This window comes from Colobus angolensis, unplaced genomic scaffold (genome assembly GCF_000951035.1).
Source record: "Colobus angolensis palliatus isolate OR3802 unplaced genomic scaffold, Cang.pa_1.0 Scaffold87, whole genome shotgun sequence".
NCBI lineage: Eukaryota > Metazoa > Chordata > Mammalia > Primates > Cercopithecidae > Colobus > Colobus angolensis.
The window spans coordinates 1,457,318-1,464,299 of record NW_012122598.1 but is presented as its reverse complement, the minus strand read 5'-3'; positions in this window follow the sequence as shown (position 1 = coordinate 1,464,299).

Genomic DNA, 6,982 nt, shown 5'->3' with positions numbered 1-6,982 from the left:
CTAAGCTCCACCTGAGCAGCGATCCAGGGATTTAGTCGTCTCCTGACCCCAAACAATTTCATACATATAGTCTGTCTTCAGCCTGAACTATCTTCTGTCTCCTTTTTCCAGACCAGCCTCTCAGCATTTTACAAGATTGCCCCATACTGTCCTCCTCTAGGAAGCCCTCATTGACTGTTCCTCCTGGTTCGGGATCCCAAACGTTTCCTTTAGAAACCACTGCCAAGGTGCTTGCAGGCCTCTTCCTGTTCTCTTTCCTGGTCCCCACATACTGGCACCTCCCTGTGAGCAGGGCTGTTTTTTCTTCTCTCTAGGGATCTGCCTTCTTTCTTCTTTCCTGTCTCCCAGGACCCTCTTCCCGCACCAGGAGAATCAGTACTGCAGGGGAGACTGACTGAACCCTTCCCTATTTAATGTTTTCTGGGAATAGCAGGGATAACGGAGTCCCACTGGGTCTCATGGTCTCATACTGAGGAGGAGGAGGTGGTGCCGACCCTTTTCCTGACTGGATCTTGGTGGCTTACTCTGGTGTAGGATCTCTGCATCCCAGCTCCTGGTACTCCTTCTGCTCTGGTTGCCTCTGGGCAAGTTAACAGCTCTGGGCTGCTGTGCTGGATCCCCTGGGGTGCTGGGTGTGGTGCGGGCAGTGGCAGGCAGCCACTGTGATTCTCAGCTTGGGCTTCTCACCACACCTGACTGCCTGCTCCCCAACTGAAGCCCTCCAGGTTTGTGTTTCTCAGGTTTCCCTTGCACCTTCGCTTTCCTTCTCCCACCCAGTCCTCACTCAGCCCATTTATCCGAAGAGCTGGAGTTCTTCCAGAAAGTTTCTCCTTTCCTGGGTCCCTCGGGGTTGGCAGGCCCCAGGTGGGGAAGGGGTGAATGGAGACTGGGTGGAGGCCAGGGTCCTGGCTCTAGTGAGGCACCAGGTCTAGCTCTGGATCAATCGATGCTTTGACCGCCACCTTGTGGCAGATACGGAGAACTGCAGGGTTGGGGTCCCAGCGCTGAGAGTGGGACCTGCCGGAAAGGGAGGAGATGATGGCAGGGATGTACATTATGAGGGTAGCAAACTTCAGATTTCCAAATTGACATTGGGGTCTTCTAATTCCTGACTGACAGGGAAGTAGAAACCTGCCAAGTAGCAAGGACACTTAGGGATGGCGACAGAGAATTAAAACTCTGTCCTTCAGTCTCAAACCTATTCTAATCCTCCTTCCCTAAAACAAAAACAAAAATCCTAACAGGGCAACAGTCTGAAACTGAAGCAAGAGGATCTGAGGTCTGATCTGCAGAAGTTCCAGTAAGTCCCAAAGTGTATTTGGATGCTACTGCCTGTGACTGTTGCACGGCTTTTTCACAGCTGCTCTCCACCCCGAAGTCAGTGAGTCTCCCACCTTCTCCAGCCTCATTAATCCCATCATGCTCAGTTCATCGGTCCTATTCAGAAAATCCCAGGTTCCTTAGCCTTTCTACCCTATCCTGGGTTGTGCCTATGACCAAGATGTGATCTGGAAAGTCCCTTCTCTGGTCTAACTCCAATCCTTCCTATAGCACTAGAAATGGAGAGAACCACCATACAGCTATCTGAGCTGCAGATGGGAAGCTGGGACCCTAAGAAAGTGGGGAAGATGAGGAAGGTTCTGAGGGAGGGCAGCTCTGCCTCAGTTTCTCCTGCCATTTTCCTCTCCCCTGCCCCCTTGGATCCTTGGAGATGAAGGGGATGCAACAGAGTGGCCCACCTCACTGGAGAATTCTCTCCACTTGGGCTCCAGGATTCACAGGTACTGGGGGAAAGGAGAACTTCTGAGTTCCAACCATGAACCTTGTTATTCTCCTCTGTAGAGTGGGTACTGTCGAGAGTGAAGTGGGGTATTTGTCTCTATCAGGCCTTCTGGTCTCACTTGGAGTCCCTCTGAAGCCTTTTTCTTTCTTTCCACTTAAATCTCAGGCTCTCAGAAGCTCTTATAATGATTCTTGGAGTTCCTATACCACTCCCCCTCAGTCCAGCTCCCTTCTCTGGTGAGCCAAGGGTCACCGAATCCTCCCTGCCATTCTCCCTCAGCTTCCCCTGGCACTTCTTGGAGATCTTGGCCAGGAGCCCCGGTTCTGCAGGCCCTGGTGCCCTCCCTCTGAGGTGCCATTCCTCCCCTGCCTCATTTGCTGCTGCTGACCTTACTGAGTTAAATTAAAAAGCAATGTTCTGTGTGTGGCTCCAGCCCCGTGGAGCTTGACTCTGGGAAGACGAAGACAATTACTGGCCCCTCCATCTCCCTCTCGTCTGGATGCCTTATAATTTTTCCCCCCGCTGCCTGGTATGCAACATTTATGTTTTTAATAACACCAGAATGGTTTTGACCTTGGGAATTCATAGCAGAATGGGCACTGTGAGAGGCCCCAACGTGATTGGCGTTTGTCTCAGTCCTTTGCAGGGAGGAGGCTCTAGTGCCTCCTGGATTCTGGGGAAGGTGTGTAGGGGCTGCACCCCATGGGGTTTAAGAAAAAAAGGGGAGGGTGTTGTCTTTTTAGGTTTCCCTTGGAGGATCAAAGTTAGAATAAAATGTTTGAGGGGCTGGGATGTTTTTCTCCTCGTTTTATATGAGGAATCCTAGATTGGGGATGGCATGGAATACGTGTGTGTGTGGGCGGCAATGGGGAAGGGGTGGTGTGTGATGCAAGTGTATACACACACTCAGGCTGTCAGTCCACAAGCTTGCACATATACCCCTGACACAATTGGATCCATTTCTCCTCATTTACTCTCAGCTTCTGTAGCTCTGTAGCTTCAAGGAGAGTAGATAAAGTGAGGACTAGCCAGAGGACTGATGTCAGACTCTAAGTAGAACTAACCAGCTGAGAGTAAAGGGGGCAGGGACAGAGTCCTCTTCTGACTTGTAGACAGATTTTCTTCCCAATCCCTCCTACTTTTCTTCTTTTCTCTTTTCTGTGCCCACCTCCCTGGGTGGCTCAGCTTTTGAGATGAAAGGAGAACCAGTGGCAGCAAGAAGAATCTGGAGGAGGCATAGGTTGGTCAGCAGAGGGACAGGAGAGGCAAGAAGCAGTGACAGGACCAGGTGAGGGATGCCTGGGAAGAGAGAGCTGAAGATCACGTGCAGGTCCTCTCCTCCAGGTGTAAAGGACTGTGGTAGGATGGACCAAGGTTAGAACTGGGAAAGGGCTTCTGTATCTACAGCTTCGAGGAGTTTCTGAAACTACAGTGAAAAGCCCAAATTATAAACGAAGAGAACCTTCTTTTGCAGTTCAGAAAGTAGGAAGAGAAGGGACAGAGGGTCATGTACCTGAGGATGAAGGGTGCACAGCCAGGTAGCTACAGCCCACATGTGTGTTCTGGGTTAACAGTCTTGTATGCACCAGTTCCATATGTAAACATACAGAACACAGTAGCTTTGACATTGATTGTTTAAGCCAGGGGTTTGAGATGCTGTCTGGTTGTGGCCTACAGGGTATGGTGTTTTTCAGGAGCTGCAGCTGACACAACGGGATGACCCCTGCGCTGAGAACCAAGAAGTCGTGGGTTCTAGTTCTGGCCCCAGTTATCATCTGGTACCCTAGGGAATGTCACGGAGGGCCGTGGATGTTATCTGCTATACCATGAAGGAAAAGCCACAGGGTCCTTCTGTGCCAGTAGCCCCAGTGCTGAACGAGAAATGGAAGGGAGGCTGAGGAGGGTGATGGCATTTCAGGGACTAGAGAGCTTGAGAAGGGATGCAAGGATTCCTGAATTTAGAAATTCATGGGTTCTTGCTCGAGCTAAAGACGTCCCCAGCCTAGGGCAGCCGAGCCTGGCCTTGCCTGGATTCCAGGCAGCATCCAGGGCCCATGTCTGGATCTGTAGGGAGCACTGTTCTCTGCCGCCCTCCTGTGGCCGCTGAGCCCTTCGCAGGTCGCTGCTGAGAAAGATTCCGCTCCTCCGCAGAGCCGCGTTCCTTGCCCCCTGGTGGAAATTGCGTATATTACAAGAAGCGATTTCGGGTTTCTAGCCGCAGCTTTCCCCCAACAGTTTCCTTAGTTTTGGAGGCATTCACAACCTCTTCAAAGCTGGGAAGGTCTTCCGGAGATTTAACACTCTATACCTTTGCCTGAAGTTTTAAGTTCTGGTTTTGGAAAGTGGATAGTGGAGACAAGGAGCTGAGATTGAACAGAGGGCAAGTTCTCTTCTTCCTCTTTGGGTTTCATCCTACAACCCTGTATTCCTAGGGTCTCTCAGAGTTTTAAAATCAGTGTCTGGTGACATTCCTGGAGGAAATGGATCTGGAGCAGACCAGGCATCGTGTGTCTGGGCTTCTTGGCAGTTGCACCTGAACGCAGTCGGTCAGTGTCGGCAGGGAGATGGATTGGCAGGAGCCAGGAGGCAGGAGGCAGGGATGATGGAGGGAGATGGCATATTTGACAGATGCTGACAGGGCTCGTTATTTGCTAGCCCTGGAATCCCCTCCCACCCACCAGGCTGCCCTTGGCCCTCCCCTCCCTGAACTCAATGCTCATTAGTGATTGCCTGTCTTTGGGGGAGAAACCCAGTGGGCCAAGCTGCATGGGGGTGAGCAAGGGAGGGAGAGGAAGAGCAAGGGGACACAAGGCAGATGCTGGAGGAGTCATGGTTGGAATGACTGGGATTTGGAGCTGAGATCTGACGATCACTGGGGTGCTTGGAAGGTGTGGCTGGGGATATTGTCCAGGGGCCAGATACTGAATTACTGGGGGTGGTGGGTTGGGAGGCATATTAAAAGGAATTGAGTTCTACTGATTTACGCACTGATTTTGGGAGAACTGATAAAATTGGAGCTGACCATTCTACTGGGGACTTACTATGTACAGGGTAGGTCTACAGGTGCTACGAGGGGATAAAAGAGGCACGCCACCTATTTCCTGCTCCCGTTCCTGTGTTTTGAGACCTGCCACATCTCCTCCCTGCACTTGTTGCTCCATATGTGTCTGAGGGGTGCAAGGTGCTGCTGGGCTGGGGATGTGGAGACAACTCCCCTAAGCAGTTTGTGACCTTCCCACATCCCCTTCCAGTAAAGTTCCTCCAGTCAGCTTCTCACCCTTCCTCATTCCTTTTCTCTTAGAATGTACAAGACATGTAGATATCTGGGTGAGACAGGGGGCCCTTGGGTGCCCTTCCAGAATTTCCAGTGGCTCCCAGTGGAGGAACTGGGTTGGAGGCAGGGGTAAGTCATACTATCCTGAGAGGCCAGGGGAGCAGGCAGGGAGGGGATCTCTATTTGGAGTGTGGAGAATGTTCGATGAGGAGGAGAATGCTGCAGTCGGAGCCCGCGCTGCATCCTAATCAGCGCTGCGGAGGCTGCGCCGCTGGCCGTCAATCTTTCCACACAAAGGGCCGCCCGCCCCCTTCCCTCTCCAAGCCCTCCGCGCCAGCCACCCCCTCTCCACCCCCATCACTGCGGGGCAGGAAAAGAGGCAGAGAAGGGGGGAGACGGACACATAGGGACAGAACGATCCAGTAAATTCAAGCCAAGATGGACAGAGTGGGACCCATGGGGCAGAGTGGGTCCCAGCACTCTGGAGATGAAGAGAGACAGACAGAGGGAACAGAGACACTGCCGAGTGGAAAGGGAAAGACAGAGGAGAGACAGACCTAGAGACAGGACAGAGCCAAGACAGAGGAGCATCCAGAGAGCAGACAGAAAGATCGAAGACTCACACAGGGACAGAGCCACCCAGAAACCAGCCATAGCAGAGTCAGTCACAGACACAGAGGCATGAGAAGGTCCCAGGCCCAGGGAGAAACTGAAGGTCATGTACCCTGAGCCAAAGGCACACTGACCCAGGGCCAGGGCCAGGGCAGAGAATATACCAGAAGTGTATCAGTAGACTGAGAGAAGCAGAGAAGGGAGGGAGAAGATGGGTTTCCAAGGAGAAAGGAAATGAGAGTGGCGGTGGGGAGACAGTAAGAAGGGTCAGGTAGAGATTACAGGGGGTGAGATGGGGATTTTGGGTTGAGGGCTCTGCTGGCCTTCCAGGGCCTGGGACTCAGGTGGGAGGGGAGGCCCATACGTGTGTGCATGTGTGTGTGTGTGTGAGAGCAGGAACATGGCAATTCCAAGCTCTTGAAAATGCCAGAGTGGTCTGGTGCTGAACCAGACAGCCACACACCCGCTTGAAGTAGTTATGGTGAGGTGTGGAGGAGAGAATGGAAGACATATGGAAGTTAGAGAAAGACTGAGAAAGAAAAAGAATGGCAGAGCCCCAGCAGAGATCAGAGGGAGAGAAAATGATGTTGAAAAAGGGAGTAGAGAAATTGGCAGAGGACAGTCAGAGAAAGACAGAGGTAGAGAAAGAAATATGAGGAGGCAAGAAGTGAGTGTGTGTGTGTGTCTGCGTATAAAAGACAGGGAGCAGAGGGTGCCTCTAACTGCAGGAGGGTGACAGGGGCATGGAGAGAGAGGGGGCTGTTGAGAGAAAGGCAGACTAAAGGGAAATGGGGAGGGAAAGCAGGCAGGGCACCTATCTACCTGGAGATGCCGGGCTGGAATCAACCCAGCATCATGTTTACCTGATGAAACAACCCTGCAGTGAGCTGGGGAGGCAGTCAATGAGTTTTTCTTTCCTTTTTTTCCTTTTCTTTTTTTTTTTTTTTAGGGTGACCTTGTCATTTTCTTTAAGTACAAAGAACCTTTTCCAATGCATGCTATCTCCTTTAACATAGCAGCTTTCAGCAGCTGCTGAAGGTGCCTGGGTCATTCCTGGCAATTTCTCTTTGGGGATCACCTTTAGAACCTGCAGTATAGCTCTGAGCATCTGCACCAGAGGCAAATTTGTATCCTTTAGGGGTAGATCTAATTTTTGAAAACAGTCTAAGTGTTAGGAATCAAGGCTGGAGAATCAGGTGAGGACCCAGCTGGGGAGCAGTAGCTCCAGTTAAAACGAAGGTGAAATGGGAAGACACAGAAGAGGGTGTGCCTCATCCAAAGTGGCTCTGAAAGGCCACCCTGAAGGGGAACCT